This window comes from Melospiza melodia, chromosome 1 (genome assembly GCF_035770615.1).
Source record: "Melospiza melodia melodia isolate bMelMel2 chromosome 1, bMelMel2.pri, whole genome shotgun sequence".
In the NCBI taxonomy this organism is placed as follows: Eukaryota; Metazoa; Chordata; class Aves; order Passeriformes; family Passerellidae; genus Melospiza; species Melospiza melodia.
The window spans coordinates 55,716,607-55,731,105 of record NC_086194.1 but is presented as its reverse complement, the minus strand read 5'-3'; positions in this window follow the sequence as shown (position 1 = coordinate 55,731,105).

Below are 14,499 nucleotides of genomic sequence, written 5' to 3'. Positions count from 1 at the left end.
CCAAGTTGGGCTGGTTTGATAATACCAAGTGGCTCCTGCAATCTGCCATCAAAAGTTTGGCAGGCGAGTTTTGTTTTCCAGGGAAAAGCACCGTTGTGTGTGTTTTGGGGCCTGTGGCTGGGAGTGGCCAGCTGGCTCCTTAGAATCCACGATACGCAGGATGGTTCCCAGACCCAAGGTGGCATCAGTGCCAAGTCGGGCTGGTTTGTTAGTACCAAGTGGTTCCTGCAATCTGCCATCCAGAAGCGGGGCAGCTGAATTTTGTTTGCCAGAGAAAAAGGCTGTTTTTTGTGTTTCGGGGCCTGTGGCTGGCAGTGGCCGGCTGGCTCCTGAAAATCCATGATACGCAGCATGGTTCCCAGACCCAAGGTGGCATCAGTGCCAAGTAGGGCTGGTTTCATAGTACCCAGTGGCTCCTGCAATCTCCCATCCAGAAGCGGGGCAGCTGAGTTTTGTTTGCCTGTGAAACGGGCCGTTGTTTTTAATTGGGGTCTGTGGCCGAGAGTGTTCGGCTGGCTCCTGATAACCCACAATACGCAGGATGGTTCCCAGACCCAAGGTGGCACCAGTGCCAAGTCGGGCTGGTTTGATAGTACCAAGTGGCTCCTGCAATCTGCCATCCAGAAGCGGTGCAGTTGAGTTTTGTTTGCCAGAGAAAAGGGCCGTGGGTTGTGTTTGGGGGCATATGGCTGGGAGTGGCCGGCTGTCTCATTAAAAAGATCGATACGCAGGATGGTTCCCAGACCCAAGAGGGCACCAGTGCCAAGTCGGGCTGTTTTTATAGTACCAAGTGCGTCCTGCAATTTGCCATCCTGAAGAGGGGCAGTTGAGTTTTGTTTGCCAGAGAATAGCGCCGTTGTTTGTGTTTGGGGGCTTGTGGCTCGTAGTGGCCGACTGGCGCCTTAGAATCTGTGTTACGCAGCATGGTTCCCAGACCCAAGGTGGCACCAGTGCCAAGTTGGGCTGGTTTGATAGTACCAAGTGGCTCCTGCAATCTGCCATCCAGAAGCGGGGTAGCTTACTTTTGTTTGCCAGGGAAACGGGCCGAGGTTTGTGACTGGGGACCTATGGCTGGGAGTGACCGGCTGGCTCCTGGAAAGCTACGATAGGCAGGATGGTGACCAGACCCATGGTGGCACCAGTGCCAAGTTTGGCTGGTTTGATAGTACCAAGTGGCTCCTGCAATCTGCCATCAAAAAGTTGGCAGGCGAGTTTTGTTTTCCAGGGAAAAGCGACATTGTTTCTATTTGGGGGCCTGTGGCTGGGAGTGACCGGCTGGCTCCTTTGAACCCACGATACGCAGGATGGTTCCCAGACCCAAGGTGGCACCAGTGCCAAGTTTTGCTGGTTTGATACTACCAAGTGCGTCCTGCAATCTGCCATCCAGAAGCGGGGCAGCTTAATTTTGTTTGCCAGGGAAACGGGCCGTGGGTTTTGTTTGGGGGCATATAGCTGACAGTGGCCGGCTGGCTCCTGAAAATCCACGCTAGGCAGCATGGTTCCCAGATGCAATGTGGCACCAGTGCCAAGTCGGGCTGGTTTGATGGTGCAAAGTGGCTCCTGCAATCTGCCATCCAGAAGCGAGGCAGCTGATTTTTGTTTGCCAGAGGAAAATTCCGTGGATTGTTTTTGGGGGCATATTGCTGGGAGTGGCCGGCTGGCTCCTTAAAATGCTCGATACGCATGATGGTTCCCAGGCCCAAGGTGTCACCACTACCAAGTCGGCCTGCGGTTTTAGTATCAAGTTCATCCTGCAATTTGCCATCCAGAAGAGGGGCAGTTGAGTTTTGTTTGCCAGAGAAACGGGCCGAGGTTTCTGTTTGGGGACATATGGCTGAGAGTGGCCGGCTGGCCCCTGAATATCCACGATACAGAGCATGGTTCCCAGATCCAAGGTGGCACCAGTGCCAAGTCGGGCTGGTTTGATAGTACCAAGTGTCTCCTGCAATCTGCCATCCAGAAGCAGGGCAGCTTACTTTTGTTTGCCAGAGAAATAGGCCTAGGTTTTTGTTTGGGGGCCTGTGGCTAGGAGTGGCCGGCTGGCTCCTTAGAATCCACGATACGCAGGATGGTTCCCAGACCCAAGGTGGCACCAGTGCCAAGTCGGGCTGGTTTGATTACACCAAGTGCCTCCTGCAATCTCCCATCCAGAAGCGGGGCAGCTGAGTTTTGTTTGCCTGTGAAACGGGCCGTTGTTTTTAATTGGGGTCTGTGGCCGAGAGTGTTCGGCTGGCTCCTGACAACCCACAATACGCAGGATGGTTCCCAGACCCAAGGTGGCACCAGTGCCAAGTCGGGCTGGTTTGATAGTACCAAGTGGCTCCTGCAATCTGCCATCCAGAAGCGGTGCAGTTGAGTTTTGTTTGCCAGAGAAAAGGGCCGTGGGTTGTGTTTGGGGGCATATGGCTGGGAGTGGCCGGCTGTCTCATTAAAAAGATCGATACGCAGGATGGTTCCCAGACCCAAGGGGGCACCAGTGCCAAGTCGGGCTGTTTTTATAGTACCAAGTGCGTCCTGCAATTTGCCATCCAGAAGAGGGGCAGTTGAGTTTTGTTTGCCAGAGAATAGCGCCGTTGTTTGTGTTTGGGGGCTTGTGGCTCGTAGTGGCCGACTGGCGCCTTAGAATCTGTGTTACGCAGCATGGTTCCCAGACCCAAGGTGGCACCAGTGCCAAGTTGGGCTGGTTTGATAGTACCAAGTGACTCCTGCAATCTGCCATCCAGAAGCGGGGTAGCTTACTTTTGTTTGCCAGGGAAACGGGCCGAGGTTTGTGACTGGGGACCTATGGCTGGGAGTGACCGGCTGGCTCCTGGAAAGCTACAATAGGCAGGATGGTTACCAGACCCATGGTGGCACCAGTGCCAAGTTGGGCTGGTTTGATAGTACCAAGTGGCTCCTGCAATCTGCCATCAAAAAGTTGGCAGGCGAGTTTTGTTTTCCAGGGAAAAGCGACATTGTTTGTATTTGGGGGCCTGTGGCTGGGAGTGACCGGCTGGCTCCTTTGAACCCACGATACGCAGGATGGTTCCCAGACCCAAGGTGGCACCAGTGCCAAGTTTTGCTGGTTTGATACTACCAAGTGCGTCCTGCAATCTGCCATCCAGAAGCGGGGCAGCTTAATTTTGTTTGCCAGGGAAACGGGCCGTGGGTTTTGTTTGGGGGCATATAGCTGAGAGTGGCCGGCTGGCTCCTGAAAATCCACGCTAGGCAGCATGGTTCCCAGATGCAATGTGGCACCAGTGCCAAGTCGGGCTGGTTTGATGGTGCAAAGTGGCTCCTGCAATCTGCCATCCAGAAGCGAGGCAGCTGATTTTTGTTTGCCAGAGGAAAATTCTGTGGATTGTTTTTGGGGGCTTATTGCTGGGAGTGGCCGGCTGGCTCCTTAAAATGCTCGATACGCATGATGGTTCCCAGGCCCAAGGTGTCACCACTACCAAGTCGGCCTGCGGTTTTAGTATCAAGTTCATCCTGCAATTTGCCATCCAGAAGAGGGGCAGTTGAGTTTTGTTTGCCAGAGAAACGGGCCGAGGTTTCTGTTTGGGGACATATGGCTGAGAGTGGCCGGCTGGCCCCTGAATATCCACGATACAGAGCATGGTTCCCAGATCCAAGGTGGCACCAGTGCCAAGTTGGGCTGGTTTGATAGTACCAAGTGTCTCCTGCAATCTGCCATCCAGAAGCAGGGCAGCTTACTTTTGTTTGCCAGAGAAATAGGCCTAGGTTTTTGTTTGGGGGCCTGTGGCTAGGAGTGGCCGGCTGGCTCCTTAGAATCCACGATACGCAGGATGGTTCCCAGACCCAAGGTGGCACCAGTGCCAAGTCGGGCTGGTTTGATAGTACCAAGTGGCTCCTGCAAACTCCATCAAAAAGTTGGCAGGCGTGTTTTGTTTTCCAGGGAACAGCGCCGTTGATTTTGTTTGGGGGCCTGTGGCTGGGAGTGGCCGGCTGGCTCCTTAGAATCCACGATACGCAGGATGGTTCCCAGACCCAAGGTGGCACCAGTGCCAAGTCGGGCTGGTTTGATTACACCAAGTGGCTCCTGCAATCTGCCATCCAGAAGTGAGGCAGCTAAGTTTTGTTTGCGAGAAAAAAGGGCCGTGGTTTTTGTTGGGGGCCTGTGGCTGGGAGTAGCCGGCTGGCTCCTTAAAATCCACGATAGGCAGGATGGTTCCCAGACCCAAGGTGGCACCAGTGCCAAGTCGGGCTGGTTTGATAGTACCAAGTGGCTCCTGCAATCTGCCATCCAGAAGCGGGGCAGCTGAGTTTTGTTTGCCAGAGAAAAAGGCTGTGGTTTGTGTTTGGGGGCCTGTGGCTGGCAGTGGCCGGCTGGCTCCTGAAAATCCACGATACGCAGCATGGTTCCCAGACCCAAGGTGGCACCAGTGCCAAGTGGGGCTCGTTTGACAGTGTCAAGTGCCTCCTGCAATCTCCCATCCAGAAGCGGGGCAGCTGAGTTTTTTTTGCCAGGGAAACGGACCTTTGTTTTTGATTGGGCTCTGTGGCCGAGAGTGGTTGGCTGTCTCCTGACAATCCACAATACGCAGGATGGTTCCCAGACCCAAGGTGGCACCAGTGCCAAGTCGGGCTGGTTTGATAGTACCAAGTGTCTCCTGCAATCTGCCATCCAGAAGCAGGGCAGCTGAGTTTTGTTTGCCAGAGAAAAGGGCCGTGGGTTGTGTTTGGGGGCATATGGCTGGGAGTGGCCACCTGGCTCCTTAAAATGCACGATACGCCGCATGGTAACCAGACGCAAGGTGGCACCAGTGCCAAGTCAGGCTGTTTTTGTAGTACCCAGTGGCTCCTGCAATTTGCCATCCAGAAGCGGGGCAGTTGAATTTTGTTTGCTAGAGAAAAGGGCTGTGGTTTGTGTTTGGGGGCCTATGGCTGAGAGTGGCCGGCTGGCCCCTGAAAATCAACGATAGGCAGGATGGTTCCCAGATCCAAGGTGGCACCAGTGCCAAGTAAGGCTGGTTGTATGGTTCAAAGTAACTCCTGCAATCTGCCATCCAGAAGCGGGACAGCTGAGTTTTTTTTGCCAGAGAAAAGGTCCATGGTTTCTTTTTGGGGCATACGGCTGGGAATTGCCGGCTGGCTCCTTAAAATGCTCGATACGCAGGATGGTTCCCAGAGCCAAGGTGGCACCACTGCCAAGTCGGGCTCTTTTTGTAGTACCAAGTGCGTCCTGCAATTTGCCATCCAGAAGAGGGGCAGTTGAGTTTTGTTTGCCAGAGAAAAGGGCCGTTGTTTGTGTTTGGGGGCCTGTGGCTGGGAGTGTTCGGCTGGTTCCTGAATATGTACGATACGCAGGATTGTTCCCAGATCCAAGGTGGCAGCAGTGCCATGTTGTGCTGGTGTGATAGTCCCAAGTGGCTCCTGCAATCTGCCATCCAGAAGTGGGGCAGCTGATTTTTGTTTGCCAGAGAAAAGGTCCGTGGTTTGTTTTTGGGGGCATATGGCTGAGAGTGGCCGGCTGGCCCCTGAATATCCACGATACAGAGCATGGTTCCCAGATCCAAGGTGGCACCAGTGCCAAGTTGGGCTGGTTTGATAGTACCAAGTGTCTCCTGCAATCTGCCATCCAGAAGCAGGGCAGCTTACTTTTGTTTGCCAGAGAAATAGGCCTAGGTTTTTGTTTGGGGGCCTGTGGCTAGGAGTGGCCGGCTGGCTCCTTAGAATCCACGATACGCAGGATGGTTCCCAGACCCAAGGTGGCACCAGTGCCAAGTCGGGCTGGTTTGATAGTACCAAGTGGCTCCTGCAAACTCCATCAAAAAGTTGGCAGGCGTGTTTTGTTTTCCAGGGAACAGCGCCGTTGATTTTGTTTGGGGGCCTGTGGCTGGGAGTGGCCGGCTGGCTCCTTAGAATCCACGATACGCAGGATGGTTCCCAGACCCAAGGTGGCACCAGTGCCAAGTCGGGCTGGTTTGATTACACCAAGTGGCTCCTGCAATCTGCCATCCAGAAGTGAGGCAGCTAAGTTTTGTTTGCGAGAAAAAAGGGCCGTGGTTTTTGTTGGGGGCCTGTGGCTGGGAGTAGCCGGCTGGCTCCTTAAAATCCACGATAGGCAGGATGGTTCCCAGACCCAAGGTGGCACCAGTGCCAAGTCGGGCTGGTTTGATAGTACCAAGTGGCTCCTGCAATCTGCCATCCAGAAGCGGGGCAGCTGAGTTTTGTTTGCCAGAGAAAAAGGCTGTGGTTTGTGTTTGGGGGCCTGTGGCTGGGAGTGGCCGGCTGGCTCCTGAAAATCCACGATACGCAGCATGGTTCCCAGACCCAAGGTGGCACCAGTGCCAAGTGGGGCTCGTTTGACAGTGTCAAGTGCCTCCTGCAATCTCCCATCCAGAAGCGGGGCAGCTGAGTTTTTTTTGCCAGGGAAACGGACCTTTGTTTTTGATTGGGCTCTGTGGCCGAGAGTGGTTGGCTGTCTCCTGACAATCCACAATACGCAGGATGGTTCCCAGACCCAAGGTGGCACCAGTGCCAAGTCGGGCTGGTTTGATAGTACCAAGTGTCTCCTGCAATCTGCCATCCAGAAGCGGGGCAGCTGAGTTTTGTTTGCCAGAGAAAAGGGCCGTGGGTTGTGTTTGGGGGCATATGGCTGGGAGTGGCCACCTGGCTCCTTAAAATGCACGATACGCCGCATGGTAACCAGACGCAAGGTGGCACCAGTGCCAAGTCAGGCTGTTTTTGTAGTACCCAGTGGCTCCTGCAATTTGCCATCCAGAAGCGGGGCAGTTGAATTTTGTTTGCTAGAGAAAAGGGCTGTGGTTTGTGTTTGGGGGCCTATGGCTGAGAGTGGCCGGCTGGCCCCTGAAAATCAACGATAGGCAGGATGGTTCCCAGATCCAAGGTGGCACCAGTGCCAAGTAAGGCTGGTTGTATGGTTCAAAGTAACTCCTGCAATCTGCCATCCAGAAGCGGGACAGCTGAGTTTTTTTTGCCAGAGAAAAGGTCCATGGTTTCTTTTTGGGGCATACGGCTGGGAATTGCCGGCTGGCTCCTTAAAATGCTCGATACGCAGGATGGTTCCCAGAGCCAAGGTGGCACCACTGCCAAGTCGGGCTCTTTTTGTAGTACCAAGTGCGTCCTGCAATTTGCCATCCAGAAGAGGGGCAGTTGAGTTTTGTTTGCCAGAGAAAAGGGCCGTTGTTTGTGTTTGGGGGCCTGTGGCTGGGAGTGTTCGGCTGGTTCCTGAATATGTACGATACGCAGGATTGTTCCCAGATCCAAGGTGGCAGCAGTGCCATGTTGTGCTGGTGTGATAGTCCCAAGTGGCTCCTGCAATCTGCCATCCAGAAGTGGGGCAGCTGATTTTTGTTTGCCAGAGAAAAGGTCCGTGGTTTGTTTTTGGGGGCATATGGCTGAGAGTGGCCGGCTGGCCCCTGAAAATCCACGATACACAGGATGGTTCCCAGATCCAAGGTGGCACCTGTGCCAAGTCGGGCTGATTTGATAGTACTAAGTAGCTCCTGCAATCTGCCATGCAGAAGCGGGGCAGCTTACTTTTGTTTGCCAGGGAAACGGGCCGAGGTTTGTGTTTGGGGGCCTATGGCTGAGAGTGACCGGCTGGCTCCTGAAAAGCTACAATAGGCAGGATGGTGACCAGACCCATGGTGGCACCAGTGCCAAGTTGGGCTGGTTTGATAGTACCAAGTGGTTCCTGCAATCTGCCATCCAGAAGAGGGGCAGTTGAGTTTTGTTTGCCAGAGAAAAGGGCCTTGGTTTGTGTTTGGGGGCATATGGCTGGGTGTGGCCCGCTGGCTCCTTAAAATGCACGATATGCAACATGGCTCCCAGACCCAAGGTGGCACAAGTGCCAAGTTGGGCTGGTTTGATAGTACCAAGTGGCTCCTGCAATCTTCCATGATCACGTGGAGAAATACTTTCTGGTTTCAGCCTCATGCTCTTTCTTCTCTCCCTCAACTTCTCTATCACCTCTCATCTGGTTCACATGCGCTGTCTTCAAGGTCCACAGGCTACTTTTCACAGAATCTTCTGGCCTGATGAAGTAAGGATGATGAATAGAACAGAGCTGGGATCTATTTTCCAGTTTGGATAAAATGCATTCTGCACACAAATCCAAGGAGAACGGGCTGCCCCGATGCCCAGAAAATCTTTCACTCCTGCTAGTGTTCTACGTCAACCGCAACTTAGTCTGAAAGAAAAGCTTTTTCTCTGAGAGCATCTGAGAGGTTTGCATGAAGCACTGATATCTGACATATGCAATTTTGAATAGGAGAGGAAAAAGAAAATGGCAAGGAGTTTTTAATTTTAGTGGTTTCAATTTTAATTTCCGTGCACTTTTTCAAAACTTGTCAGCTCAAATGCCCATCAACATCTTTTAGTCATCTGTAAGTCAGTATTCATATAAAATGTGCTTCAAATCCAAAGAATTTCAAATTTGCACTCCAAGCTTCTATGCCTAGATTTATGATTTCCTACACATATTAGATGAAAGGAAGGCCTTTTTTACTGTGGGAGTGCTGGAACACTGGAACAGGTTGCCCAGAGAAGTTGTGGGTGTCCCATCCCTGAAAGTATTCAAGGTCACCTTGGACGGGGCTTGGAGCAGCAACAAAGGAGAAGCTTGATGGTAGAGAAACAAAGTTGGACTATAGAAGAAACTCGGATTGAAGTATAGGATCAAGTTTTCTCTCAGCTCTTGGGGTAAATTCAAAGTTGTACAAAATGACATTTATCTGTGCTATTCACTACTGTAACAGAAAGTTTCATGAAAACTGTACAGAAGATAGTAAATTTTAAAAGAGATAAGAATTACAGCATAAAATCCATGGGATAGGTTACAACATGAGACACTCTCTAAGAGAAAATCTCTGTGTTTCAGCACTTCATCGGGGTAAGATTTCATGAAGTGCCAAAGAAGGCGGCAAAATATCATTCGGGACATTATTTACTGGAATTCAGCCTGGCCATTAGTAGGAACTGCCTTTGAACATATCATGTAGATATACCACACACACTTTCCCTTCACTGAAAAATTACTGTTTACAACAAATAAGCAATTGACAATCAAAATTGATTGAAAGCATCTTAAACATGTCAAGTATTTCATTGTAGATGATCTGTGATCCAAATGCTTCTTCCACCTTCGAGAGGGACAGAAGAATTCTTCCATATCATGATGGTTTAAAATTGTATCAACCAATGTTTTCTGCTGAAAAGATATCATCTATTTTTTTCTATTTTTGGAAGAAAATATTCCTAGACATACAACAGGTGAGAACTAAGTAATTTTAAAGAAACAAATGAAATGAAAATATTCTGTAAATAGAATGAAATGAAAAGCTGTGTTTTAAATAGGAGCTAAATATTAAACAGAATTTTTGTACCAGGCATTTGAATTACTGCACCAGCTCTTTTGCCCATCAAGAGAGGCATTTAGCATTTCAGTCTTTTCCAAGGTGTTCATGATCTGCTATGCTGATCTCTGTGTGTGCCTAGGTGTGTGTGGAGGGGGGGGCATATGAAGGGGAGTGTGTATGTTTGCTTTACAATTGTTGTGGCAGATTCATGCCTCAGCTCCACATTTTGTTTTAAAAAGGTCACACCGAGTGGATATGAAGTTTACTATCAACAAGAGATCGATTCCCAAATCATCCATTTGACTCTCCCTTATAAATCATGTGCTTTGTTGCATATTTTATCAAATATACTTTCAAGCCAGATGGAGGAAGGAGGATGTGGGAATCCCTCCACCATCTTGCAACTTTTATGTAAGTAGGTTTTCAAGAAAATCATCATTTCTCTTTTAAATATGTCTGGAACAGGCATGATGGTAGTGTCAACCTGTTGGAGTTTTTGTTGCTGGAAGAAGTTGTACAAAAGGATTGTTTTTTACATTGACCAGTTACTGAATCAAGCGCAGGAATACATTGGAAATTTAGCTGGGGGTTCCTTTTCCCAGCAGACTACTTCTAGAACGAGCTTGTACACTGAAGCTGACTCTTTTGCTCTCTTTTTGTTTCTTTCCTATTTTCTTGGCTTCTTTGCCACTATCTAGACAATTTTGGAACTTTGTTCCCAACTAAAATGGTTTCAATAGTCTGATTGTGATCATACATTTTTACAAGGAATTTTTAAAATCTTTCCTCGAGTCCAGAAAGTCAAGGACTTAGATCTTTTTCTTCCCTTATCAATATTGCCATGAAATTGATAAATAAAGACCAACTCTTTATTTTTGTTTTTAACCCACGTAGATAATTCCCATCCATTAATCCATTTTGTGGACCAATAGCTGCCATTCTGATGGAAGCTGTCACTTCTTAACAATAGGCATTCTGTGACTATGTTGACAGCACTTTGGGTGAAGATCCTAACTGGTCTTAGATATACATAGGGAGAAATTTGCTCAGCCAGTGTCAGTCTTAAGCATGCGTATCAGAAGATCTTTCTAGAGCTGGGAATTTTCCCATGAAAGGGATTCAGTTAGGGAAGAGACACTTGTGCCAGAGTTTTACATTCTTCTTCAACACTGCTTAAGGAACTTAGATGCCATGTCCATTTGGATCTCTGTCTGCACAGAACTTTGTCATGCCAGTGCTTTGAAATGCATCTTGAAGAGAATTCACTAGCACAGAATGAAAGAGAGTGGAAGGGGTTGGTGGGGCTAACCAGGCCCAACCCCCCTGCCTAAACCAGGATACCTAGAGCCTCTTGCCCAGGATTCTATCTGGGTGTACTTTTAATGTCTTCAAAGATCCAGGCTCCACAATCTTTCTGGGCAGTCTGTGCCGTGGTTCAGTCACCCTGACAGTAAAGAAACATTTACTGATGTTCAAAGGCAATCTCCTGTATTTCAGTGTGTGCCCACTGCCTCTTGTCTTTTCCCTCAGCATCACTGAAAAGACACTGATTCCCTCCCCTTTGCACTATTGCTTCCATATGTATGTGTGATGCCATGTAGAGGTATGTCAAAAACCTCCCTGAAGCCCAGGCAGATAATATTCCCTTCATCTACCAGTCAAGTTGATTCATCAGAGGAGTTTAAAGTGATGTTCAGCATGAAATTCCCCTGAAAAATCATGCTAACTACATTATTTGGTCATCTGTCATGTGCCTGGCAAGGATTTCCAGGAAGAGCTGCTTCATCAACTTCCTGGGGATAAAAAAGAGGCTGGCTGGTTTGTACTATGGCGAGTCCTCTTAATTGCCTTTTTTGAAGATGGGTGTCATTTGCTAACATCCACTCTTTAGCCTCTCTTGTCGTCTACATCTTAGCAAAACGCTTTTCCACTATGTCTGGCTAGGAAAAACTGTGCCAGCACAGAAAACATCTCCCATCGTGTTCTAGAAGTTGCACGGATGTCTGCCAAGTGTTTGGCAGGAAGAAAAGAAAAGTTGTCCAAAACAGCTTCCAATCGAATGTTCCTGTGATTGGAAAAGTCAGGAGAGTGCAAAGGTACTGTTTTCTATCAGTTGGCAAGGTGCGCACACAATCCCAGTGTTGTACAGCTTGCTTCTTCACCTTCCCGAAGCTGCCGCTCTCGCCGGCTGCCGGAGCCCAAGAAGCGGCTTCTTCGCGCAAAGACGATTGTGCCGCTCACAGGGCTCTCCTTAGCGCGGCTTCTGCCGAAAGACGCCCGGCAGCGGCTCTTACCTCCGGAGAGCATCCTACCTTCGTCTTTAGCTCCTCTTCTCATCTACACCTCGGCAAAACGCTTTTCCACTATGTCTGGCTAGGAAAAACTGTGCCAGCACAGAAAACATCTCCCATCGTGTTCTAGAAGTTGCACGGATGTCTGCCAAGTGTTTGGCAGGAAGAAAAGTTGTCCAAAACAGCTTCCAATCGAATGTTCCTGTGATTGGAAAAGTCAGGAGAGTGCAAAGGTACTGTTTTCTATCAGTTGGCAAGGTGCGCACACAATCCCAGTGTTGTACAGCTTGCTTCTTCACCTTCCCGAAGCTGCCGCTCTCGCCGGCTGCCGGAGCCCAAGAAGCGGCTTCTTCGCGCAAAGACGATTGTGCCGCTCACAGTGCTCTCCTTAGCGCGGCTTCTGCCGAAAGACGCCCGGCAGCGGCTCTTACCTCCGGAGAGCATCCTACCTTCGTCTTTCGCGTCTTTTGTAGTCTACATCTTAGCAAAACGCTTTTCCACTATGTCTGGCTAGGAAAAACTGTGCCAGCACAGAAAACATCTCCCATCGTGTTCTAGAAGTTGCACGGATGTCTGCCAAGTGTTTGGCAGGAAGAAAAGAAAAGTTGTCCAAAACAGCTTCCAATCGAATGTTCCTGTGATTGGAAAAGTCAGGAGAGTGCAAAGGTACTGTTTTCTATCAGTTGGCAAGGTGCGCACACAATCCCAGTGTTGTACAGCTTGCTTCTTCACCTTCCCGAAGCTGCCGCTCTCGCCGGCTGCCGGAGCCCAAGAAGCGGCTTCTTCGCGCAAAGACGATTGTGCCGCTCACAGGGCTCTCCTTAGCGCGGCTTCTGCCGAAAGACGCCCGGCAGCGGCTCTTACCTCCGGAGAGCATCCTACCTTCGTCTTTAGCTCCTCTTCTCATCTACACCTCGGCAAAAAGCTTTTCCACTATGTCTGGCTAGGAAAAACTGTGCCAGCACAGAAAACATCTCCCATCGTGTTCTAGAAGTTGCACGGATGTCTGCCAAGTGTTTGGGAGGAAGAAAAGAAAAGTTGTCCAAAACAGCTTCCAATCGAATGTTCCTGTGATTGGAAAAGTCAGGAGAGTGCAAAGGTACTGTTTTCTATCAGTTGGCAAGGTGCGCACACAATCCCAGTGTTGTACAGCTTGCTTCTTCACCTTCCCGAAGCTGCCGCTCTCGCCGGCTGCCGGAGCCCAAGAAGCGGCTTCTTCGCGCAAAGACGATTGTGCCGCTCACAGTGCTCTCCTTAGCGCGGCTTCTGCCGAAAGACGCCCGGCAGCGGCTCTTACCTCCGGAGAGCATCCTACCTTCGTCTTTCGCGTCTTTTGTAGTCTACATCTTAGCAAAACGCTTTTCCACTATGTCTGGCTAGGAAAAACTGTGCCAGCACAGAAAACATCTCCCATCGTGTTCTAGAAGTTGCACGGATGTCTGCCAAGTGTTTGGCAGGAAGAAAAGAAAAGTTGTCCAAAACAGCTTCCAATCGAATGTTCCTGTGATTGGAAAAGTCAGGAGAGTGCAAAGATACTGTTTTCTATCAGTTGGCAAGGTGCGCACACAATCCCAGTGTTGTACAGCTTGCTTCTTCACCTTCCCGAAGCTGCCGCTCTCGCCGGCTGCCGGAGCCCAAGAAGCGGCTTCTTCGCGCAAAGACGATTGTGCCGCTCACAGGGCTCTCCTTAGCGCGGCTTCTGCCGAAAGACGCCCGGCAGCGGCTCTTACCTCCGGAGAGCATCCTACCTTCGTCTTTCTCGTCTTTTGTAGTCTACATCTTAGCAAAACGCTTTTCCACTATGTCTGGCTAGGAAAAACTGTGCCAGCACAGAAAACATCTCCCATCGTGTTCTAGAAGTTGCACGGATGTCTGCCAAGTGTTTGGCAGGAAGAAAAGAAAAGTTGTCCAAAACAGCTTCCAATCGAATGTTCCTGTGATTGGAAAAGTCAGGAGAGTGCAAAGGTACTGTTTTCTATCAGTTGGCAAGGTGCGCACACAATCCCAGTGTTGTACAGCTTGCTTCTTCACCTTCCCGAAGCTGCCGCTCTCGCCGGCTGCCGGAGCCCAAGAAGCGGCTTCTTCGCGCAAAGACGATTGTGCCGCTCACAGGGCTCTCCTTAGCGCGGCTTCTGCCGAAAGACGCCCGGCAGCGGCTCTTACCTCCGGAGAGCATCCTACCTTCGTCTTTCGCGTCTTTTGTAGTCTACATCTTAGCAAAACGCTTTTCCACTATGTCTGGCTAGGAAAAACTGTGCCAGCACAGAAAACATCTCCCATCGTGTTCTAGAAGTTGCACGGATGTCTGCCAAGTGTTTGGCAGGAAGAAAAGAAAAGTTGTCCAAAACAGCTTCCAATCGAATGTTCCTGTGATTGGAAAAGTCAGGAGAGTGCAAAGGTACTGTTTTCTATCAGTTGGCAAGGTGCGCACACAATCCCAGTGTTGTACAGCTTGCTTCTTCACCTTCCCGAAGCTGCCGCTCTCGCCGGCTGCCGGAGCCCAAGAAGCGGCTTCTTCGCGCAAAGACGATTGTGCCGCTCACAGGGCTCTCCTTAGCGCGGCTTCTGCCGAAAGACGCCCGGCAGCGGCTCTTACCTCCGGAGAGCATCCTACCTTCGTCTTTCGCGTCTTTTGTAGTCTACATCTTAGCAAAACGCTTTTCCACTATGTCTGGCTAGGAAAAACTGTGCCAGCACAGAAAACATCTCCCATCGTGTTCTAGAAGTTGCACGGATGTCTGCCAAGTGTTTGGCAGGAAGAAAAGAAAAGTTGTCCAAAACAGCTTCCAATCGAATGTTCCTGTGATTGGAAAAGTCAGGAGAGTGCAAAGGTACTGTTTTCTATCAGTTGGCAAGGTGCGCACACAATCCCAGTGTTGTACAGC